This window comes from Lepus europaeus, chromosome 5, assembly GCF_033115175.1.
Source record: "Lepus europaeus isolate LE1 chromosome 5, mLepTim1.pri, whole genome shotgun sequence".
Taxonomy (NCBI): domain Eukaryota; kingdom Metazoa; phylum Chordata; class Mammalia; order Lagomorpha; family Leporidae; genus Lepus; species Lepus europaeus.
The window spans coordinates 144,378,618-144,403,342 of NC_084831.1; the positions used below are offsets into that span (position 1 = coordinate 144,378,618).

At 63.9% G+C, this 24,725-nt stretch overlaps 1 pseudogene; it reads right to left on the reverse strand.

Annotated features, from left to right (window-relative positions):
* Positions 1-112: 112 nt before the first annotated feature.
* Positions 113-21,504, reverse strand: LOC133759287 (uncharacterized; annotated as a pseudogene).
* Positions 21,505-24,725: the final 3,221 nt, after the last annotated feature.

Sequence of the window (24,725 nt, forward strand, 5' to 3'; positions counted from 1 at the left end):
AGATGGAGGCTGGTCATCCCACTGGGACCCACCCTGGCGCTGGGCACCTCCCGTTCTGGGGTGCCACCTGGGCGATTCCCCGAGGCTGAAGATGACGGGTGGCTTGGCTGGGTCAGTGCAGTCGGCAGCCCGAGTCCACCCCTCTCTGGGCTCTGGCCTTCAGCCGCCTCAGGCCACGGAGGCCGGGGTCCACCAGGAGGCCGCTCTGGGCTGCTGTCCAGGCCTCCGCGTGGCTATGCTGCTCCAGGCAGCATTGCCCGTGGTGCAGGAACAGGCGGACGGTGGGGGTCCGGCCCGGTTGCCCTCACAGGCTGCTCTGGGCAGGGGCAGGTGCCAGCGTGAGGGCCTGGCTGAAGGCTGCTGCGGACCCCATCTCGTGCCCCAGGCTCAGCAGCAGGCGGCCCCTGGAGCAGAGGTCCTCCGCCCGCCATGGGAGGTCCCCATCCCCTGCACCCTCCTGGAGCAGTTGGTCCGGGTACCTGAGGGCTTGGTTGCATTCCCGCAACTGGGCCAGGCAGGTGGCACTCAGGCGCAAGTGGCAGGCGCCCCCACCACCGGCCAGCAGGGCCAGGGAGCAGAAGCCCAGCACCTGCCGCGGCCGCCCCGTGTCCAGGAGGGCAATGGCTTCCCAGAGGAGGGAGGGAGGGAGAGAGCCTGGGTCAGCCCAGCCCACACCCAGCGCCGCCCACCTCTGGGGCCCCCTCCCCGCGCTCCCTGTGACCCAGCTGGCTCTGCAGCCCCTCCCACTGGTCCTCTGCAGGCTGTCCCCGCCCCCAGGACCACGGCCCACTGGCCTCCGCGACCCAAAGCCGGGAGGGCAGCGAACCAACCGAGGGACAAGCAGGCTGCTGACCAGGCCTCCGCGCTCCCGCCAGTCCCGGCCCCACCGCACCCTTCAGCACAGCACGGCCGGCGGGGAGTGCCCAGCTTCGGCCGTGCTGCGGCGCCTTCCTTTCCCGGGCCGAGCTGAAGCCCCCTCTGTCACCCTCCTGGGCTCAGGAACCCCCGGGAGAGGCTGTACAAAGACCCCGCCCCAGACTGCGGCCCGGCCTGGAGGGCGCGCTCAGGCCCCACACAGCTGGGCTGGGTGGGCGGCGGGAGGAGCACGCAGACCCAGTGGGGGGACCGGCCGCCAGCCCCCGGAAGTGGGGAACGGCTACTTCCGGTTCTGCTCACATCGCTCAGCATCCTCCTGGACTGGAGAGGCAAGCCCGCAGCTTCTCAGAGATGCTCCCTCAGCCCCGCCTCCGAGTTCAGAGGCCCCACCCAGTTCCTCCTAGAGCCAAGGGGTCCCCGCCCAGGTGCTTATCAGAATTCTGAGACTCCGCCTCCAAGCCCAGAGGCCCCCCCAGCATGCCTCCCAAGCCGAGAGGACCCACCAAGTCGCCCCCGTGAGCTCAGAGGCCCCTCCCAGCTCTGTCTCCAGCCCCCAGAGGCCCCGCCTAACCCCCCCCCCCCCCCGCGAGCTCAGGGGCCCCACCCGGCTCCACCTCAGAGCTGAGACCCCAGCGCGTGCCCCCGGTTCCGGGCTCAGGAACCCAGCCCACCATCCGGCGCTGTCGGTTGAGGCCACGGGAGCCCCCGGCACGCACAGGCCTGGGAGAAGCTGTGGCGCCGCCCTGCGCAAGGCGGGCTTGGTGCAGGGCGGGCTCCGAGGGGTCTCCCCTCTGCCCCCCGGGAGGCTTACGCTCCCTGCGAGCCAGCCCAGAGGGCAGTGGCCTTCGCGGCCGGCGGCCGGAGACCCGGGCCCGGCCGGTGATGCTGCTCGCGCCCACCACACACGCAACACACACCCCTCGGGCGCACCTGGGCGAGGCTTTGCTGCTCGGAGGCCTCATGCAGCTGCAGCAGGAAGTCCAGGTCCGCGGTGTCCGGCTCGGCCAGGCCCTGCAGGTCCCGACCCCGGCCCGCACGTCTCCCCCTCTTCAGTCGGGGCAGGCCCCACTGGGCCCGGGCCGCCGCGGACGGCCTGGTAGCTGCCTGTGGAGGAGGTGGGTGGACGTGGGCCTGGGCGTGGGCGAGGGGCTGCGGGCAGAGGCACGCAGATTCACGGATTCACCAGCTGCACAGCCCCTGCCTCTCCCCCATGGTCACTGCAAGGGGTTGTCCCCCCACCACCCCCAGCAGAACTGGAAGTGGGGACCCTGCTCTCAGGAAGCTGCTGGCACAGCACCAGGGCGATGTGGGGCAAGGCTACCCGGGGCGGAGCTCGGCCTCCGCGGGGCAGAGTGGGGTCCGCGGTCATGGCTGGGGCCTCAGAAGTCACTGCTGTCCAGGGTCGCTTTCCCTGCCTATCAGGTCAGGGGCTGGGGCAGGCCGGGCGTACCCAGCGCCATGAGGGCGTCGGCCAGCAGCAGGCGCCCACTGGGCTGCCCGCCGTCCATCTGGACCAGTGCCTCCCCAGCGGCCAGAAGGTCCTGGGGGTCGTCCTCCTGGAGGGGCCAGCTCAGCAGGGCCCAGCAATAGCATGCAGGCCCTGCGCGAGGAGGCCCTGGGTGTCGCGCCTCAGAGAGCGGAGCTCAGGGACCACAGCAGCTGGGTCCAGCTTCAGGGCAGAGAGGATGTCGGCCAGGGCTTCCTGGAAGGGAGGTGGGCGGGGGTGGGGCTCTGTCTGGAGGGGCTGCCCTGCCTGCCCCACCCTGGCCACGACAATGAACTCCACTAACCCCTACCCCGTTTCTGCTGGGCACCAGAGGCGATCTCTCGCTGGCCTCTGTCCTGAAGTGAGCTGCCCAGAGCTCCTGAACAAGGCTGGACACGGACCCCTGAGCACACCCTCCCATCACCTGTGCCCGCCCCTCCCAGCGAGGGCACCTGCTGGCCTGGGGCTCATCCTCCTGCCTGGGCCACTGGGAACTGTGCCCTGAGGGTTCGGGAGTCAGGGTACTGCCCTGCACAGCCCGGCAGGGGTGAGGATGCCTGGGCCACGACCTGTGTCTCCGCTGCCCGAGCTGACATGAGGAATGGTTCTCCTTGTGGAGCCGACCTTGCCTCCTGCTCTCGGGGTGACCCTTCCAGCCCGGCTGGATCTGCTCTGTGGGTGTTTGGCTGAGTGTGCACCCACGTTTACAAGGGGTCTTGCATGAGGGTTTCAGCAGTCTGTGAAAACGCGTGTTATTTGGAGTCTACATGTGCTTTGCTTTCTTTGGTCTTTGTGCTGTTTCCCACTGGCTTTCTGAAGGGGGCGCCTGCCTGGCTCGTGGGTCAGGGTCTCTCCCTCCTCTGCGAGTCTCTCTAAACGGTGCTTCATGGGGAAATCCGCCAGGAACAGAGCCTTTCCTGCTCGGGGGTCTCTGATGTTCCAGACGGGGCCCTGGTCCATCGCCGGTCCTCTCGGGTCTCCGTCTCTCCATGGCTTCCTCCTGGCAGGTCTTGCATTCCGAGGAGGGGGCTCACTGCATCCAGTCTCCCAGGCCGCTGGGGTGGGATTCCCTCCTCCTGCAGGTCAGTCCCGGCGTCCACCCCTCCCTCTCTCAGCACTGGCCTTCTTTCTGGCTGTCACTGTGACCATGTCCTCTGGGCTCCGAGTTCCGTTCCGGCTCCCGAAGCTCAGGGTCCACAGCCGTGATTCCTTGGGTGCTGCCCCTGGCTGCCGTGTCTTCCCCATGTCCCCAGGTCTCCTCTCTACTCCGTGGCCAGCCAGCACCCATCTCCTTTCACAGAGGTTCCCCAGTGTGGAGAGGACAAGCGACTCGGCTGAGTCCCCTCATTGGACCGGGCCCCTCCCACTTGTGCACCGGGGTGGGTGTCCAGGGGAGCGGGCCTGGGTGAGGACATGGATCCCTGCAGGTCAGGGCCTGTCATGTGTGGCACAGCGGCAGACACAGAAACCTCATAAAGAAACCAACGAACCCAACAGCCCTCCCAGCACACAGGCCTAGCCAGTGTGAGGGGGTCTCTCACCTGACGGCCTGAACCACAGCCCCTTATGTTGAATGGCAGCTGTTTCTGCAGAGGTACAGAAACTCACCACAAAAGCAGGAAGTCCTGACGTGGCCGTGCCCCAGCAGACATGACTGATCGATGCCAGCACTTACTCCTGGGGTTCACGTCCCTGAGCCCCTCTCAACACACTGCCCTGGCAGCCTCCACCAGACAGCTGAAAGGAGCCCCCTGGCCCATACCCCGTGGTGGGACTGGATGGGGGTGGCTCCCTGGAGAGGACCCCGGTGCCCTGAGAGCTTGCACAGGTGCCCAGCACAGGTTGAGGCTGCAGGCACAGAAGGGCAGTGGCCCTGACCTGGGAGCCTGGTTGTGCAGGTGGGACTGATGTTGGGGTTCTGGTGGGTACCCCGCTGCTGGGCATGGCTGGGCCCCCTCCCCATCCTCAGCATGGCTCTGGGTCTCCTCCCTCCCTGCTCGCTCAGCCCCAGGTGGGGACGGGGGTCCAGTATCTGCTGCTGGCCCAGGACCAGGTGCATGAGTGCCCACCCACACAGAGCCTGCATGTTCCCTGGCTCGGCCTGCAGCACGGAGTTGAAGTCGAACAAGGTGGTTTTCTTCTGGCCTAGAACCCCATAGCAGCTGGCTTGGGCAAGCAGGGACTCACTGGCCTGGCTCCCTGTGGGAGGGGGCAGTCAGGATGTGGCTGTGGCTCATCCTGGCACCTGACACAACAGGGCAGAGGGTGCTGACTCCGGGCACCAAAACACAGGGACAGTCAAGGCTGGCTGGGGCGCCAGCCACAGGACAGCCCCCAGAGGAGTAATGGCCAGCTTGGGGGGCTCTGAGAGGAGGGGCGCTGTAGCTGCTTCCAGGGGAGAAGGGAAAGGCAGCCAATAGGAGGGGGGAGGGTGGGGGGAGGCAGCCAGGGAGGAGCCCTCTGGCACATGTGCAGCAGTGGACACGGCCAGCAAAGCGCTCGGCTCGGGGTGGGGGGCGACCAGCCGTGTCCCTTACCCACCAATGCCACCAGGAAGGGCTCGCTCAGTCCCCCCTCCCACCCCTGCAGGGGTCTCTGTCAGGCCAGGGGGAGCCAGCAAGGCCCACCATGGACTGCTGGCAGGCAGGCCCCTGGCCCACACTTCCCACCCCCCATGCCCTGGGACAGGTCCCACCTCCCAGGGCTGTGCCCTGTGCCCAGAGCTCAGCCAGGAGGGGAGGACAGGTGCCCACCGCTCGGTCACTGTCCCTAGGTGGACTTGGTTGGGGGAGGGGATTGAGTTGGGGAAGGAGCATGACTGCCCGCGGGGCTGAGGGGGCTGGGATGGATGCCTGGCTGGTGCCCGGCTGCTGCAGATGCATCTCAGGCATTGCAATTTCACCTGCATGGCCAGGGCCTGTGTGCAAGGTGCCCCCACCCAAGATGCTCCCGGGGCGCACACACCTGAGACCAGCCCTGACCTCGGACCTCACATCCCTGACCTGCAGCTCGGCAAAGACCCCCCTCCCCCACCCCCTCATGCACCTGCCATGGGACGGGCCTCTTGGGCAGGGGCCTGGCCCCTACTTGCAGTGAAGATGGCCAGAGAGAGATAGGTGATGGCATCCCTGGTGTGGGCCCTACTGTTGGCTGCACCTGGCCATGCCCGCAGGATGGCCAGGGCCCGAGTGTGGCAGTGGCCCTGGAGCAGCTGCAGGTCCTCGGGGCAGAAGACGTCCAAGGTGGGCTGGAGGAAGGCGGTGTCCCTGGCCTGGACGAGCCTCTTCACCAGCTGCAGGGGGAGCCGGTCACTGGCGCCCCTCAGGCACAGCTGCTTGGTCCTCCCCATGCTCCCGAGACTCTGGGGGTGCTCCCAACTCGCCCCTGGATTGGAGCCCAGAAAGTGCAGGGGGTGGCTCCGCTATGCCCCCACGAGGCTGGGGTGGGGGTCTCAGGGTCACCAGGCTCCCACACACAGGTGAACACCTTGCCAGCCAGAGTGTAGGGAGGGGCTTCCAGATCCTCAAGTTCAGAGCCAGGAGCAGAGCAGGAAGGCTTGGGGAGGACAGAACCCCACCTCCCGAGGCAGTCCCCAAGGAGACCCCCTACCACCACCTGCTGGCCGCTCATGCATTCTCCAGTGCCTTGGCCAGCAGCTCCTGTTCCAGGACACAGTTGCCCCCAGGGCTAGGGTGATGCTGGGGAGGGCAGGGGTGACAGAAGGGCGGACAGGACCCTTGGCCGGTCCTCCCCAGCCTGAAGTCCCCCCCTCTGCACATAAACCTGCTGCACCCGTTCCAAGAGCGAGGCCCCTGGAGCGTGCACCCAGGTGTGGGTGGGTCTCACCAGGGAGCAGAGGGGTCGCAGGGCCAGGCAGGCAGGGCCCTGAGGGCCGGGAGCCTTCCTTGACCGCCGGGGGACACCTGCCCAGGCTGTGTCCTGGACAGCCTGTGAGGCGGAGCTCAGAAGACAGGGTTGGAAGTCGGAGCCCCTGCCCAGGCTCCTCACCTGGTGGCCTCGAAAGTGAAGCCCCTGCGCAGCTGCAGCGGTGCCAGCCGCACCAGTACCATGGCTGTAGGTGGTCCCTGTGCCAGGTCTGCCCGCAGGGCCCCGTGAGCATCATCCAGGTGGCCCAAGCAGTACAGGGCATCAGCGGCCAGCAGGTGCACTGCCTCGTCCTCCATGTCCAGCTCCATTAGCAGCGAGGCCAGCTGGTACACACTGCGCACATCCCTGCAGGAAAGTGGCTCAGGCTGGGCCTGCCACATGCCTCTCACCCACGCAGGTGGGGGGGCGCAGGCGTCCCCGTGCACCTGGCCTGGGCAGCCCTTCAGGTCGGGCCACGAAGATGCTGGGCTCCCAGAGGAACCCTCATGGGCCACGCCGACCCCAGGACCCTGGCTGCCCTTCCTGGTGGCCAACCCTGGGCCCCAGCCTCTGGCTCCAGCCTCCTGCTACCCCGTGGGTGGGCATTCTTCAGACAGCAGGCCTGGGGGCGGGCAGAGGGTCAGCAGCAGGGCTGACCCTGAGCAGACTCTGCCTCAGTTCTCCGTTCTGCAGAAGCAGGCGCAAGCCATTAGGCCCTGTGGGCTCAGGGGCGCGGGTCAGGGGCAGACTGGATGACGGTGACACTTCCCAGAGAGAACAGAGGGAGTCCCTGGTCCTGAGGGTTTCTCCTCCCCAGAGGATCCAGCAGGGGACTGCAGGACCAGTGTGTGTGCTGATGTCACCGCTGCCCCCTGCCTGCTAAAGCACCTCCCCCACCCTTCCCCCAATTGAGGAAAACAAATGGCAGCAGCTGGAGGTTCACCCGTTGGGTCCTGAAGTCTATCAAATGGGGGGAGGGGCTTCCGAAGTCAGGGACCATGCAGGGGACCTGCTCCCCAACCCAGCACCCCCAGGGCCGTCTCCATGGTGAGGGGAGGGGAGATGCCACCTAGAGGCCTTGGAACTAAGAGCAAAACATCTGGGGCCATCGGGTGGGAGCAGGTGCACGCCTGATACACACCTGGCGCAGCCAAGCTCAGCGCTGTGACCGGTATGGCAGGGGCACAGAGAAAAGACCAGAAGGAAATGGAACCGGGGGTGATGGGTGCTGTTGTCTCTCGGTGTCTGGCGGAGGGTTGTGTCCAACCCAGAGCCCAAGGTGTCCCCTGTGGTCCGGGAGCTCGCCCAGAACAGGAAGAAACATCGCCGCCGCCCTGCAGGACCAGACAGGAACAGCAGCCCCGGCCCGCGCTGAGGTACTCACCACTCTGGGCCGCGCTGCTGTCGGGTCCTGCAGCCTGGCTTCTACAGCTTGGCGCGGGGCGGGAGCAGGCGCTGCAGCATCCGCCGGCCCTCCTCCCACAGCAGGATCAGCAGCAGCCCGCGCTGGTTCCAGAGCACGAAGGCCTTGGTGGCCAACAGCGCTTCCTCTGGCCGAAGCCCGCACGCGGTGACATAGTCCAAAGTGCCCAGGAAGGCGCTGCTGGCCAGCACCTGCGGCAGCCCGCGGCCGCACAGCGCACACGCAGCCGCCAAGGTGCGGCGCCCCCTCTCCACCACCACCTGGAAGTCCTCCCGGGCGCCCTGAGCGTCCCTGCCTTGCAGCGGGCAAAAGCCACGCAGTAGCACAGCGCCAGCAGTGGTGCGCGCTCCCCAGCGTGGTCCTAGGCGGCGTCCCCAGGGCCAGCGGGCTGCAGCAGGTGCTAGCACAGAGCCCGGACGCCCGCCACGCCCCTGGCCAGCAGCAGGCACTCGGCCAGGCGGGTGCCCAGCGCAGGCTGGGACTCGGCCAGTGCCACGTGGAGCAGGATTCGGAGCGCGCAGGTCACCGGTGCCTGCAGCTCGCGATCCGCGTCTTCGCGGAGCTCGGGGCGGCTCCGCATGGCCTCCTGGAAGCGGAGAAGCCCAGGTCTGCGGCCTCCTGGGCCTGGGCCCGGACGCGCTCCTGGTGCAGGAAGGACAGCACGGCCTGGAACTGCCGGAGCGGCGGAGGGGCTCTCGTGGAAGGCGTCGTGCAGATCCCGCAGCATGTCCTCCGCGCGGCCGTCCAGGAAGAAGGCGGTGGCGGTGCGCGTGACCAGCAGGGTGGCCAGGCGCTCACCTAGGGGATAGACCGGCTTTGGGGACCCCCTGGGAGGTGGCGCCCGAGGCCTCCCGCCCTGCCTGGGGGCTTTGGACCCCTTGCGGTACTTTCACTCTAGTGCCCAGCAGTCCAGGACTTCAGGCCGCGAGGACACGGGGGTCTTGAAGCCCCTCAGGGACAGAGCAGGGTGGGAAGCAGACCCCATGACCAGCTTGGGGTGGGTGGCGCTGCCCCCAGCACCACTGTGTCCGCCTCCCCCCAGAGCCCAAGGGGAGCTGGAGCTGGAGCTTTCTCGCCCCCTGGCGGTCACTGAGGGAATTGGAGCACTGGGGTCTCTGCTGGGGGACCAGCCCTGGCTCTGACTGCGCCGGGAGGGGCCTTGGGTTTCCTGCCTGCTGGGGGCTACCTGGAGACCCCATGTGTCTGTGCCTCTCTGGACTGGATGTCCCTGTCAGGCCAGGGGGGAGGAGGAGGCAGCGGTGCCGCTGCTGAGCCCTGGGCCCTTTCCTGGGTCCTCTTGCCTGTGGCCTCTTCCACTGAGGCCCAGAAGTGCCAGTGGTCAGCACACATGGACCTGTGAGGACCCAGTGGGTCAGGCCAGGCCTGGTGGGCCGCGAACATCCCCGCCACGTGTGTGCACGGGGCTGTGTGAGGGGGAAGGCAGCACAGCAGGCCCAGGGCCAGGAGGAGCCCAAGGTTCTGTCTCCCCCAGCTGTACTCCACGGGGTGGGGGGGCCCTCAGCGCCCAGGAGAGCTCCCGGCCCAGCCCTGTTGTCCAACCCTGTGCCCGGCGTTCCTCCCAGGTCCTGCAGGGTCTCAGCGCTTCCTTCAAACCCAGCAGAAGCAGCAGCAGCAATCCTCTATGCCCAGACCCCATGGCAGGCAGGGGGCCCGGTACGCGCACACACGTGCACCCGGCTGCCGCTGTCCCCGTGTCACGTTGACCAGAGTCCAGTGTGAGATCAACCCTGAGACCACCACCACCACCAAGAGGCCCTGGCCTCGTGCGGGCAGCCGTGAGCCCCTCTTGTTGTTCACTGTTGCACAGAGCAAGGTTGGCCCCAAGCTGTACAAGTGTTCGTGGATCCCAGGAAGCGGCGTCCAAGGAGACCCGGGGGATCTGGGGTGTGGGGAGTTCCTTACCCCTGTCCTTTTGAGAGTCTGGTCCCCCACCTGGGCCTTCCTGCTGTGGCCCAGGGATCACAGGTCACAGGTCATACACCTGAGGCAGCCTGGTGTGGCCTGGGGTCACAGGTCACAGGTCACACACCTGGGGCAGCCTCGTATGGCCTGGGGTCGCAGGTCATAGGTCACACACCTGGGGCATCCTGGTGTGACCCGAGGTCACAGGTCACAAGTCACACACCTGGGGCTTCCTGGTGTGGCCCGGGGTCACAGGTCACAGGTCACACACCTGGTGTGGCCCAGGGGCTGCACCTCGATTCCCACTCTGTCCTCACGTCCACCAACTCTTCTGCCGCCTCCGATGTGTTTCAGATCTAGAATTTCCCTGGCTCTCTGTGCAATGTCTGCTGAGAGTGCATCAGCTCGGTCATGGTGACTGAGGTCCTGAATGTACTGGAATGTACTGGAATGTGCTGGAATGTACTGGAATGTACTGGAATGTATTGGAATGTGCTGTAATGTGCTGTAATGTGCTGGAACGCTTCCTCTGAGGTATGTGCGTGCAGAGCTTCGGCGTCTGGATGACCTCAGCACCCGTTGTCTCGTTTCCTCCTGGCTGGGGCTCAGTGTTCAGTGCCTGTTTCCATGCACGCCTGGTGATTTTTGTTTTCTGTTCCTGCTTTGTAGACTCTGTGTTCAGCTGTGTTTCTCCGAGTGGCTGCTTGGGTTCCAGCGAGGAGTTGAGTTGGGCCCATGCCTCACACACACCCCTTCCTCCTTGCTCTGAGCTGCCCTTCCCAGCACTGCATCTCCAGGCCCTGAGCTGCCCCATACATGCTGTGCGTGCCGTTGCATGGTCAGCCATGCATGCTTTTGCGTGGTCAGCTGTACATGCCGTTGCGTGGTCAGTCATGCATGCCGTTGCATGGTCAGCCGTGACGCCCAGATTCTGGGTCTCGAGCCCTCAGCAGCCTCCTCTTCAGTGTCTTCCTTCTGACTTCATGGCCCTAACCTCTGTCCTGTGATGTCTCCAGCCACTGAAGTGACAGCTTTCCATCGTGCCATGCCCACTGAAGTGACGGTTTTCCATCATGCCATACCTATAGATCAGTGGGTCCCTGGGACAGAGCACTGCTGGGACACCAGCTTCACCTCCCATGGCCTTGGCTGCCAAGGGCAAACTGTTCCTGCCTACATGCGGCCACCGTCCAGCGCCTGTGCCCACCGTCCAGTGCCCATGCCCACTGTCCAGTACCCATACTCACCAACCAGCACCCATGTTTCCCATCCAGCACCTGTGCCCACCGTCCAGTGCCTGTGCTCACCATCCAGTGCTCGCAGTCACTGCCATCCAGGGCTCGGCCATCTGTCTGTCCAGGCTCCCATGCATCATCTGTGGGACGCGTGGCCAGGCCGAGTGGTTCCCCCATTCACAGACGTCAGTCCTTCCCTTGTTAGATTAAAAACACTGATAAGGCTGGTGCCTCAGCTCAACAGGCTAATCCTCTGCCTGCACACCAGGTTCTAGTCCCGGTCGGGGCGCCGGATTCTGTCCCGGTTGACCCTCTTCCAGGCCAGCTCTCTGATATAGCCCGGGAGTGCAGTGGAGGATGGCCCAAGTCCTTGGGCCCTGCACTCGCATGGGAGACCAGGAGAAGCACCTGGCTCCTGGCTTCGGATCAGTGCACCAGCTGGGGTGACCATTGGAGGGTGAACCAATGGCAAAAGGAAGACCGTTCTCTCTGACTCTCTCTCACTGTCCACTTTGCCTGTTAAAAAAATAAATAAATAAATAAAAATAAAAAATAAAACGCTAATAATCCGAGGGGCTGTAAATGCTGCCCCATTGTTGTTTTAATTTTCATTTTCCTGATTACCAGTGGGTCTTGTTTATTAAAATTATTTCTTTTCCAATCTGGCGAGGAGAGAGAGAATGGATTCTCATTATTTTACTGTGTGTGCGCCTTGTGGCTCGGAGCTGGCTGCTTTCCCCGGGTGCTGCTCACCATCTGTGCACTGTCTTGGGAAGCGCTCTCACCATCTCTCACCCTGGACGTCTCCTTACTGGGGCGCAGGGTACTGCAGATGCCCGCCGGGCTCCTCTTTGCCTGGTGTGTATTTGGCGAATATTGTTCTGTGTTTTTAGATCGATTGCCCCTTTGTTTTTACACTTATAGAAAAAAGAAGTTTAAGACTCTTAATTCATAAAATATCCAGCTTGCCATTGTTCTTTGCACCTTTGTAAAGCTCTTCTGGACCCAGAGGTCTCGATGGGGTTCTGGAATTTTCTTTCAGGAACTGCGAGGTAGGGCAGGTGTTCGGCACAGAGGTGAAGCTGGTGCTGGGGACACGCTGAGGGCCTGGCTTGAATCCTACCCACTCTGCTTCCCTCCCAGCTTCCTGCACAGGGGTCCTGATGGGCAGAAGGTGATGGCTGGGTTCCTGGCGTCCACATGGGAGACCTCGAGGGAGTTCCTGGCTCCTGGCTCCAGCCTGGCCCAGCCCGGGCATCGTGTGTTGGGAGGGAACCAGCGGGTGGAAGATCTCTCCCTGTCAGTCTCTGCCTCTCTGCCTTTGGAATAAAATGCAGCAAAAGTGAAATGCGGTGCCATGGAGCTGTTCTAGAATCCACCGGGAATGTCGGCAGCGGGGAGCACGGCTGGGGGTCGGCAGGCTGACATCAGTGTGTGTACTATGGGCCCGTTTCTGCATCTCTGGCCTGCGTTCTTGCTTTTCTGTCCAAGCCCGAGGTCATAGCCCCACGTCTGTTAGTGACTGCCAGAGGGCTCCCCGCACTTCCTTCTTCATTGCCCCTCGCCCTGTATTCTAACACAGATTTGTCTAAGGAGGGCGTTGAGCGTTCACCCTTTGGGCAGTCTTAAGTATCTTTTTTTTTTTCTAAAAAAAATTTTATTTTATTTATTTAAAAGGCAGAATTAGAGAGAGGAAAAGAGCTAAAGCGAGAGGGAGAGGTCTTCCATCCACTGGTTCACTCCTCAGATGGCTGCAAGAGCTGGGGCTGGGCCAGGCTGAAGCCAGGAGCCAGGAGCTTCCTCCGGGTCTCCCACATGGGTGCAGGGGCTCAAGGACTTGGGCCATCCTCCATTGCTTTCCCAGGCCATAGCAGAGAGCTGGATCAGAAGTGAAGCAGGCTGGCGCCGTGGCTTAACAGGCTAATCCTCTGCCTTGCGGCACCGGCACACTGGGTTCTGGTCCCAGCTGGGGCCCCTCTTCCAGGCCAGCTCTCTGCTGTGGCCCGGGAAGGCAGTGGAGGATGGCCCAAGTGCTTGGGCCCTGCACCCGCATGGGAGACCAGGAGAAGCACCTGGCTCCTGGCTTCGGATCAGCGAGATGCGCCGGCCACAGCAGCCATTGGAGGGTGAACCAACGGCAAAAAGGAAGGCCTTTCTCTCAGTCTCTCTCCCTCACTATCCACTCTGCCTGTCAAAAAAAAAAAAAAAAAAAAAAAAAAAAAAAAAAAAAAACCATTAAAAAAGGAAGTGAAGCAGCCAGGCCTAGAATCGGTGCTCATGTGAGATGCAGGTTGATGGCTTCACCCGCTGTGCCACAGTGCCTGCCCCTCTCCATCACCCCTTAGTAAAAGCCTTTGCTTCACTTCGTAAAGTTGTGTGACCCTGTGGGCCTAGGGCAGGTGGACACTTGAAAACCACAGTGTCTTTGAGGGCTGTGTCGGCGGGCATCAGTGGCTTCGGGAGTCCTGTTGGCCAGTCTGCAGCTCCCCTGTGCTTTCTCAGTCCCTGCCCAGCCACTCCCAGTGCCAGCAGGGGGCGGGGGGGAGGGCATTCATCGCGGCCTCCCTTGTGGTCCTGCTTGGTGTCTCCTGCTCTCTCTTCACCCTACTCTGCTGTCTGGTGAATGAGCCGGAGCTGGCGGCACCACGTTCTTGAGTGGACCTGGCTGGCTTCACGACTACCATTGTCCAGGACGCCAGCCGGAGCAGTTTTGTAATCCTCTCTTTCCTGGCTGATTAGGGTTCCTGTGTGAAGCATTGCAAACCCCTTTTCTGAATCTCTTGCAGCCACGAATCTTCTTCACTGTTAACAATGTAGCAAGTTGCATTCTCTTTTTTTTTTAAAGATTTATTTTATTTTTTTGAAGAAGTTACAGAGAGAGGGAGAGACAGAGAGAGAGAGATCTTTCATCGCTGGTTCACTCTCCAGATGGCTGCAATGGCAAGAGCTGAGGTGATCCGAAGCCAGGAGCCAGGAGCTTCTTCCAGGTCTCCCACACGGGTGCCGGGGCCCAAGGACTTGGGCCATCTTCTACTGCTTTCCCAGGCCATAGCAGAGAGCTGGATGGGAAGTGGAGCAGCGGGGATTAGAACCGGCACCCATATGGGATGCCGGTGCCTCAGGCCAGGGCTTTAACCTGCTGCGCCACAGTGCTGGCCCAGAGAGTTGCATTCTTGGGGAAAGGTGACATCCTGAGCCTGACATCACTTTAGCTCAGTTTCCACTGAAGCTTGTGAAAGACCCTGAGGCTTGGCCAGGGTTACAGTTGGGGTCAGCTCAGTCCTGGCCCCCTCCGCCCAGGCACCGGGGTGCCCAGTGGCTTCCAACAGGCACCACCGATGTTCCCTATGCTCCTGTGGCCACTGGGGCTGAGCCTGGGTCCTGTGGGTAGCTGGGCTGAGCCACAGTCTAAGGTGGCCCCCTTCAGGACCGGCGTCCTGGTGCCAGGGGTGAAGCCACCGCCAGTAATGCTGCTGTCCAATATGAGCACTGGTTCAATTCCCGGCTGCTCCACTTCCGATCCAGCTCCCTGCTGATGGCCTGGGTAAAGCAGTGGACGATGGCCCAAGTGCTTGGGCCCCTGCACCCTGTGGGAGACTCGGTTGGAGCTCCTGGCTCCTGGCTCCAGCCTGGCCCAGCCAGCATCATTGCAGCCACTAGGGGAATGAACCAGTGGATGGATGCGCTCTCTCTCTCTCTCTCTCTCTCTCTCTCGAATTCTGCCTTTCAAATAGGGAGTTGCTCTGGCTCCTAGGAGGGGGCTTCAGAACCACACGATGTCATGTCTGCTGTGCTGGATTAGTGGAGCGCCTAACATGGTCACATGGCCAGGCAGCTTCTGCCCGGGGCCCACCTCTCCCTTCTCTGCACTTCCTGGTGAACATCCCTGAATGGAAGGCAGGCAGGTGCTGGAGCTGTGTTTCCCGCACGCTCACCGCGAGACTGGCATCAGAGTTGCCCTTGGCCTGTGACCTGCTGCCATTTGTCCTGTGCCCAGTGTGGCTGCGCGCCACCAGGGGCAGGGGAACAGCCTTTGCTGTGGCCTCCACAATGCATGCCAGTGCCCACCCCACTCAGGGCAGTGGTACGTGGAGGTCCCCAGGCCCTGCCCTGTCCGGTGGGGTCCATGACATTGGGGTGTGTCCAGACAGCTTTTGTCCCTTTGTGAGATCGAAGTTTCAGAGCCCCCCTTGGGGCCACGGCTGCCAGGCCCATGGTGCTGCCCCTGGTGCCACCCCTGGTGCCTGCTGTGACCTCCCGGACTGCAGAACTGTGCTCCAGGGGGCTTCTGACCCTCACACGGGTTCCAGTCTGGTCTGGTCTGGTCTGGTTGGGTTTGCTCAGTGTTCCCAGCACTTCTGACAGTGACCTGGAGCCTGGAACACAAGTGCCATAGGCAGCCGTGCTTGCTGCCCTCTCAGGGTGAGCCGGCTCCTGCGGGTGGCTGCTCACCCCCGAGTGACCCAGGTCCTGCCGACCACGGTGCCCTGCCCACCTCAGAGCCAAGGTGGACATGGCCCAGCCTGGCAGAGTCCCGGCACAGTCCCGGCACACTTGGCTCCCCGTTGTCTGCTGCCCACCCCTGCAGGTCCCTGCTCCCCCCCAGCTTCTCCTCCCCCAGGTACTCCTCCCCCCAGGTACTCCTCCCCCAGGTACTCCTCTCCCCCAGGTACTCCTCCCTGAGCTGCTCCTTCCCCCAGCTGCTCCCCCCAGTTCCTCCGCCTCCTCCTTCCCCTGTCTCTCTCCCTGGCTCCTCCTTTGGGGAGCACCACGGGGGTTTGATTATGGACACTGCAGGGGACACACCCCAGCCCACCATGATTGCTCCGTGTGCCCTTGGTGGCCCTGTACACCTGCGGTGGCTGGGGCAGTGAGGACGCCCCCAGGACCCCTAAGCTGGGCTAAGCCCTCAGTGAGAGGTAGCTGGCTGCTGACCCCTCCAGGCCTCTGGCCCTGCATCTCCCTCCACCTTTCTCTGTCTCTGCTGCCCGGCTTGTGGACCAAGCTGCCCTTGGCACCAGGCTCCACGGCAGCCACCTAAGCGCATGTTCCTCAATTGGCTCACAGTGTCTTCTGGCACTTCGTGGTGACATGGCTTTAAGGCTCTGGGATGCATTTTCGCTGACTCTGCATAGCAACTGTTGGAGGCAGGTGTAGCCGCTGTCCCATGCACACCTGGGAGCCAGCATGGACGTGGCTTCAGGGGCGCATGGAACCATAGGGCAGGCTGTGTCCCCTGCACACGGTGCCTGCCCCCAGAAGGGGAGCCACCAAGGCCCAGGGGCAGCAGCATCTCAGCCTGGGGGGGGCCAGGAACCCTGACATCACCCCACCCAGTGCAGCATCCAGGGCTGACTCACGCCCCTCCTTCCAGGGCTGAATCCAACAGTGCTGCCGACCCAGGGAAGCCTCAGACCCTCGCTGTTCACTCCCTCCTGCTCTGACCCCTACTCTCTCTCACGGGGCCCAGGGTCTCTGCATTCCCACTCTTCTGGAACATTCTCTGGACAGCAGCCAGAGGCCATGGAGAGAGGCTTAGCTGCTCCACAGGCTAAGACCCCTGATGGCTGCTCCCCGCTCGGCATGTAGGATCCGGGTCCTTGATCCCCCACCCTGAGGCCGCCCCATCCCTCCTGCTGCCCCCTCGGCTGCCCCCACAGGTTCTGCTCCTGCAGCTGGGGGGACTCACAGGACAGCCGCTCGGAGAACCCGCCCCAACTGGAGCTGCAGCCCTGCAGGTTCTCAAAGATGCGGTTTTGGTAATTTTTTTCCTGGGTGCTCTGTGAGGGCAGAGGTGGGTCTGCCGCATCATGGTGGCATCCCCAGCCCTGCCTGAGGGGCTGACCAACTCTCCTACCTTGCCAGCTGCCCGCGGTGGCTGACTGAAGGGCTTGGCTGTACATCTCCAGGCGGTCCGCATACCTGCTGCCTTGCAGCAGCATCTCGGGTGACAGGTGGTGCTCGGGGTGTCCTCGGGCTCCAGGGCTGCCAGGAGCCACCAGCAGTCCCTGTCCCCAGCCCCTGGCAGCTCAGAGATGTGGTTCTGCAGGGCGTGGAGCAGCATGGGGAGGTAGGGCCACTGGTGGGCATGGACGAAGGCCATGGTGCAGCAGGCACTGGCGGCAGAGGCCCGCAGGTAGTGGCCACACTGTCGACGTCCTGCTCCCTCGATAGCACCCAGGCCAGGGTGTGGCTCCAGCTCCAGCATGGGCTGGGAGCAGGAATCCAACAGCTCACTACAGCGCTGAGCCACCTCCTCATGGTGCCTGCGGGCCAGCAGCCCGGCCAGCCCGTGCAGCATCGCGGCTGGGTGGTCTTCAGCAGAGGGTGCCGAGGAAGGCGGAGGCCAGGGTGGCCGTCAGGGAGACCACGACCATGCCGTCTCAGTGCACCATGGGGATCCAGCTGTCCCCTTGGCACCAGGCCTCCAGGGTGTCCAGCACGGGCGCCCCCCACCCACCCAGGCCCCTGCCAAGGCACTCCTCCCACTGCACACAGCCGAGGGGGTGTAGAAGCTGAAGGCCCCATTGAGAAAGCCATGGCCAGTGGGGGCTCCCCCAGGGCCAGGTGCCGGTCCCCCTCCTGGAAGAGTCTGGCCCCGAGCTCCTGGGCCATCACAGCCGCAGCCCCCGGTGGGCTTGTGTCTGGTCCTCGCGGTACCTGGGGTGGAGTAGTGTGGTTAGTTCACCAGGCAGTGCTTAGGGCTGCCTCCCGCCCCTCCCACTGGGACCCCAGGGTCAATGCAGGCCCTGCTGGGGGATAGTGGGGCCCAGCCTGGGGGCTGTTTGCAGTGCCCACTCCATGGCCAGCCCTGGGTTCTCCCAATGCCCCCCCCCCAGCCCACAGCTGCCTCTAGGACCTCAGCTCCCTCCTCCGCTCTGGTGCCCTGAGAACACTTGAGCCCTGAGTGCCCCTGGGGAGCAGTTGGTGACCTGAGGGGTCAGGACCCCGGGCCAGGTCACCAGGGCACCCCTGCCACTGCCCACACAGGCAGGAACTACACAGGCTCTCACAGCCCACTGCCCACTGCTGGGTGGGGCTGGCCAGGGCAGACTCAGTTCTGAAAGGGGGCTGTGGCCCAGCCCTGCCCCTCCCTGCCCCCACCCCACCTTCTGTCCTGAAAACCACTCACGGCGCTTTCTGTGCGAGCTGCAACTGGCAAGCACACACAAGCACAAGGCACACATGGACATACACACATGCACGTGTGCACACACACACACACACACTCGCCTGTAGCTTGGAGGCTGAGCTGGCTGTGCCCTGAGAGCCTGGGACTGAGGGGAGGTGTCCTGCCCAGCTGCCCCTGCACCTCCCCCTGGCCTGGCTGGACTCATGCTGAGATGCCCCACCCTTCACAGGCACCTGTGTGGACCCCAGTCTCCTGGGAGACCCTCAACACCTGCCTGGCTGCTCCACAGCACCCCCTGTCCACAGACAAGCCCAGGCTGCTGCCCTGGCCACACATCCACAGCCTCCAGGCAGAGAACCCTGAGTTCATGGTGGGGCTCAGGGGCTGTGGGGGCTGCTGGATGCCAGGATGGCGCTACCCCTCCAGGGGTAGCCTGCCTGGAGCCTCCCAGACTCAAAGGTGAGGGAGGGGCTTCAGGGAGCCCCTGGGCCCCATGCACGGGGCTCTGCATCTAACTCTCGGAGCCCTGCCCTGGCTGCTCGGGGCCCCTCTTCCCGCTGGCCCCCACCCCACAGGTTGCTCCTTCACCACCTTCCCATGCAATCAGCTGCCCTGGCGTCCTCCCGCCTCCAGCGCACTGTGCAGAACCCAGGGGCAGGAGCCCTGCCTGACCCACCTCGAGGTGCTCAGGGAGCTCAGTGAGCAGAGCTGACCACTGTCCAGGCACAGGAAGGGTGGTGTTTGGTGGCTGCAGGTGGCTGGGGTGTGAGGAGCTGAGCCCTGCAGACAGCTGCCCTGAGGCCTGGGGTGGGGAATGGGGGGGAGCTGTGTGTCCCTGGGGGGTATGGGCAGTGGGGGGAGCTGTGTGTCCCTGGGTGGCACTGGGGATGGTGAGGGGATTCTGTATGTCGCTGGTGGGTGGGGAGATCTGTATGTCCCTGAGGGGACATGGGGAGTGGGGCTACCTGTGTGACCCTGGGGGACACTGGGGGTGGTGGAGGGATTCTGTATGTTGCTGGGGGGGGCACAGGTGGTGAGGGGAGCTGTGTGTCCCTGGGGGGCACTGGGGCAGGGAATCTGTGTGTCCCTGGGGGGGGGCACTGGTGTGGGGGGATCCACCCATCCCTGAGAAGGCGATGTCCATGTGCCCAGGGAATATCCTGATGCTGGCTCCTCTGGGGCTCATGGAGCTCAGTGGTGAGATCACTGGGGGAGGGGGTGCAGGCACTGGGAGAGGGTGCTGCCCTGTGATGTCCTCCTTAGCTGCCCCCTCGGGGGAGGGCTCTGTGCCCCTGGCAGTGGGGCAGAGGTGCCAACGGGCTGTGGTCTGAGGGTACAGGGTGACGTGGCTGGCAGGGGCATGGCCAGCAGGGCACACAGCTGGCAAGGTGCGTAGTATGTGGTCAGCAGAGGCGGCTCTCTGTCTGACTCTGACACTCGCTCAGTGGTGACAGCCTCTGGGGATTTCCCACTAGTTTGATCATCTGCATTATGGGTGCCCTAATGGAGTGGGACCATCCCGGGGCTGGGGCAGGGGCCTGTGTGGCAGCTGCTGTCACGTCAGCCCTGTCGGGCTGGTCCCCTGTGGCTCTGCCCTGGCACATGGTGCCCTCGGGTACACGGGTACCCAGTGACTGAGGATGGAGGGGGGTTCTGGGCCACAATCACAGCCCCCGCCTGAGAGCAGCACACCTGGGGCAAGTGAGTCCCACACACCTGCTCTGTGCCATCTCTCACTTGGGCTCTGGTCTCTGATTCTGCTACAGATGGAGACCTGTGGCTGGAGCTGGGCAGGGAGACCCAGGAGCCAGGGTCCAGGCCCTGAGCAGTTGCTTTGAGAGCAGACTTGGGCTGCTTTGCTCCCTTAGGGGCAGAGGGACATCCCCCAGATGGGACCTGAGTCTCAGCACTGGGCTGGCCAAGCCAAGGGGCCAGGCAGCATGGCCGCTCACACCTGGTGCAAAGCCTTGGGGGAGGAGCCACCCTCCATGGGGAGTATTAGGCTCCACTGAAGATGCTTCTGCCCACGCCCCATGCTGCAGGGGCAGAGGGAGCAGAACAGGTGGGGGTGGGGCACCTGGGGGGGCCTCAGTGAGAGGGAGGGGCTGCAGCTGCCACCTGCCCCCCGTAGGGACACCCTGTGCTCAGCCGAGCCCACAGCAAAAGTGCTGTGTGAGGGCCAGGCTGCCTCCTGAGGGCTGAGCAGGAGCTGTGGTCCCTCTGCGGGTGGCGGGCAGGGTCCCCGCCCTGGGCCCCTCCTCACCCCCTCCCTGGGAAGAGCTCTGCACCTACACAGCAGGGGTGTGGCAGGAGCTCAGTCACCACACAGCTGGTGGCCCGAGGCCCGGAGCATTCTGGCTGTGCTGTGCGCAGGCTGGGCAGCTGTGCGGGCAGCGTGTCCAGAGCAGGGAGTCCCCCGGGGCATGTCCCGCGCTCCTCTGCTCCCCAGAGCCAACGTGGAGAGGGCAGCCCCTCTCCTGGGGTCCTGCCCAGAGGCTGGGTGCCCTGAGAGTCCCGGAGCTGCAGAGAAGCAGTGCGTATCTCCCTTGGGGAGTGGTCCAAGGCTGTCCTCGCCCACCCAGCCCACCTGGACATCTGGCCTGCTCCCAGGCCCCAGATCCCCACCTGGGCCCCTCCTGCTGCCGTGAGCTGCCGCCACTGGAGAGGTGACTTGGTGGGGAATTGTCCAACCTAGGCCAGGGCACTGAGGGCTGGAGGGACTGCAGCCCCCAGCCCCCGAGCTGTGGTCAGAGCCAGGCCCCGAGCCCCAGGCTGGAGCTCCCCTCGGCTGTGGCCCTGCTCCCTGCGGGCTACCTCCTGCACTCCCCCTCCTTAGCAGGTGCATCAGGGCAGGGTGGGGAGCAGACTGAGGTCTCAGGGAACCTGAGAAGGGGGAGCGCCCCATAGTGCACCCTGTACCCCAACAAGGGTCCCTCTCAGGCTTGCCTCTGCCTACACTGCCTAGGGCCACCGTGTCCCATACCTGCGTGGGAGACCTCATGGCTGCCAGAGCCAAGGACACCCCCAAGGCTCAGCACTCAGCCAGGAGAATTTCTCAGGCCCTGGGGGAATTTACCTGGGGCTGTGTCCAGGAGACCCGGGGAGACCCGGGGGCCGGGGACCAGGAACCGGGGACTTGGCCATCAGTTGATGAAGTTTCCACCTCTGGTTCTGGCTGTGGACAGCTGGGGCTGCAGGCAGACAACTCAGAGGCTCCCTGGGGGCTGGCAGCCAGCGGGCGGGCGGGGCGGGGGCCTCTGGTGCAGAGCTCCCTCTTGTTCCTGGCTCTGCCCAATCCCTGATCAATAATGCAGAGGGGGAGTGGCCCCCACCCACCTGCTGCTTCCGGGGAGTTGGATCTCAGCAGCAGGGGTGGTTTTTTTCTGGGGCGGTCCTCTGCATGGGGGGAGGCATGGGCAGGCTCCAGTGTGGGGAGGAGCAGGCTTGCAGGGTTTCTGTCCTGCCTGGCTGGGATGAGGCTGCTGGGGGTCCCCAGACCCTTGGCTGAGCCGTGGCCTGAGGACAGGTCAGGGGAGCATTTGGGCTGGGTGGTTGTGGCCATCGGCCCCAGGTAGGGGAGCTTTGCCAGTGCCCAGTGCCCACAGCTGGGACCCAGGCCTCTGCGGCACTCCAGACTCCCGGTCCAGGGGCCAAGGAGCCTGAGAGGGAGCCGCATGTGTCTGGGCTGCAGGTGCCTGCCCGGCCACCCTGCTTTGGGAATCAGCTCTCAGGTGCTGAGCAGGCCAGTTCCAGCTGTCCGGTTCAAGGCCAGTGATGTGGGCAGGGGTGGGGTGGCCAGGCTGATCTCTGAAGGGGAGGAGCCACACTGGCGTGTGCAGGGGGCAGTGCGCAGGTGCGGTGGGGACCTGGCCACCTGGCTGTGGTGGACGGGACCTAGTGAGGAAGGCATGGCCATGACCTCTGCAGCATCCTAAACATTTCTATTTTTTTTTCCCACAGGCAGAGTTAGTGAGAGAGAGACAGAGAGAAAGGTTTTCCTTCCATGGGTTCATCCCCCAAATGCCACCATGGCCAGTGCACTGCGCTGATCCGAAACCAGGAGCCAGGTGCCTCTCCTGGTCTCCCATGCGGGTGCAGGGCCTAAGCACTTGGGCCATCCTCCACTGCCTTCCCAGGCCACAGCAGAGAGCTGGACTGGAAGAGGAGCAACTGGGACAGAACTGGTGCCCCAACCAGGACTAGAACCTGGGGTGCCAGCACCGCAGGCAGAGGATTAGCCCAAGTGAGCCGTGGCGCCAGCCCAACATTTCTATTTTCCTTTATTTATTTGAGATACACATAGAGAGATTGAGAGAGAGAGAGAGAGAGAGAGAGAGAGAGAGAGAGATCCACAGAGAGATCTCCACCTATGGGCTCCCTCCCAGGATTCTGCCATGGCACTGCCTGGGTCAGACTGAGTTCGGGGCCAGGGACTCCCCTGGGGTCTCCCACGAGGTGTCAGGAGACCAGTACTGGAGCCGACACCTGCTGTCTCCCAGGTGCGCATTAGAGGGAGCTAGAGTCATGACCACAGCCCAGGCACTCTGATGGGGGCCGGGGGTCTTGGCTGCTGGGCCCCCTGTCTGCTCTTCTCCGCAGCCTGCTGGGGTCCAAGCACAGCCCGCATGTGGTCACTTCTAAGCCCCACTGCCTTCGAGGCTGCTGCACTCTGAGCAGCCCGCCGGTCCTCCCGAGGCCAGCTCCCATCCTGGGGCCTCCTGCCTGCCCCTCTCCCGTCCATCTCTCAGCACCTTCGTTGGTTAGCCCAGCCATACGGGCCTCCCTCCCCGTTCCCCGATGAGTCCGCTCCTGCTCCAGGGCCTTTGCACCTCCTGTGCCGTGTGGCGGGTCCTGGCTCAGCCACCGCCCTGGGCTGATGCCTCTGTCTGAAACAGCCCCAGTTCCTCTCCGTCCCCAGGGCCTGCTTCCCTCACCTGTTCAGGACTGGCTTTCCCAGGAGGGCGGGGCTGGGCAGGTGTGGAAGGTGGGTGACTGAGAGGGCGAGGGAGCAGATGAAGGCAGGAGAGCAGTGAGGAGGTCTCTCTAGGACCTGTGATGCCAGGAACAGGGGAGACCCGGCCCCCTGAGTCGCAGGCCCTGTGTAGTGAGCTGTGGTGTGAGTAGGGCTCAGGTGCTGGGTGAGCTGTGGAGTGAGTGGGGGGCAGGTACTGGGTGAGCTGTGGAGTGAGTGGGGGGCAAGAGATGGGTGAGCTGTGGTGTGAGTGGGGGGCAAGAGATGGGCTGAGTGTCTATAGCCAAGAGGAGGCACAAGGGGCTGGGGGAGATGGGAGTCAGAGGTCAGAGGACCCGGGACCCCCACCTGTCTCTGTGAGACCTGAGCTGGTCCACCTGTCCGGTCTCAGCAGGTGGTGCCCCTGTAGTCTTACTTGCCAGGAGCCAGGAGCCTCTTCCAGGTCTCCCATGCAGGTGCAGGGGCCTAAGGACTTGGGTCATCCTCCATTGCTTTCCGAGGCCATAGCAGAGAGCTGGATTAAAAGTGGAGCAGCTGGGACTTGAATCGGTGCCCATATGGGATTCTGGTCCTGCAGGTAGAGGCTTTACTGGCTACGCCCTAGTGCCAGCTCCTTGCTTTCATTTTAAAATTTTTTATCTATTTATTTGAGAGACACAGGGGGACGCCAGAGCCCCCAGTTTCCTCCCTAAGTGTCCTGAAGCTGGGAGCTGGGGGTGCAGCCCAGGTCCCCATGTGCCTGAGCCATGTCTGCCACCTGCCAGGGTGCACATCAGCAGACCTGGAGCCAGGTGCTGGCATGTGGGACCCAGTGTCCCAGAGGTAGCTTCAGGTGCCAGCCCCGTGCTCTGGGGCCTCCCTGCCCCCAGATCCCAGAGATAGACACAGCTCGGGTCCCAGGTGCTCTGGTCCAGCAACAGAGCACGGCCTGGGACTCTCGGAAGAGACAGACGGGGGGAGCGGACATGGGAATGCAGAGGATGGTGTTACAGCCCCACTCTGCCAGGGTGGCCCCCACTGCCCATGCTGCCCACATTGGCTCTTGCTGTCCACGCAAGCTCTCACTGTCCATGCTTTCCACGCTGGCTCTCGCTGTCCACACTGCCCATGAAGGCCCTCACTATCCTCGCTGGCCACACTGGCTCTTGCTTAGTGGCTCTGGCCCCAGCTGGAAGCCCGGGAGTGATGCAGATTCCGGGACCCTGAGGCTGGCCCTGACTCTGGGTGACGGGGACGTCCAGGGAACATGGGTGCTGCAGCCGGCGCATCTCCCCCAGGATTCCTGGGAGGGCACAGGGCGGGACCTGGTGCACGAACCCCACCTGGCACGGTCCCGCGGCACTGGCCTTTGCCTGCTCAGAGCCTCCCTGGGCTCGAGTGGCTGGAGGTCAGCAAACGCCTTTGAGCCAAGTAGAGGTGGTGCCGACCCTGTAGCTCCCAGCCTCGGCCAGTTTGTACCCTGATGGCTCCATCCATCCCTTCCTGTGGCCAGCTCTGCAGGCTTACCCATGAGTCAGACGGCGGCCAGGAGCCCCATTGCATGATGGGTCACAGGTGTGGCGAGATGTAAAGACAGAGCAGACCCCTTGGTGCCAGGGACCCTTCGCCCCCTACCCTCAGGCTGGGCAGGAGGACCATTGCCATGGGCAGAGGAGCCCTGGACACCTCCAGGGGGCAGGAGGCCTTCTGGGGAGGCAGCGGGATGTGGCCAGGCCTCTGCCACCCGCCCCTGCCAACGTGCCTGAGGCAGAAGCCTGGCTCACCCGGGGCGGGGAGCAGAGCAAGTCCCTGTCCCAGTGAGGAAGGCGCAG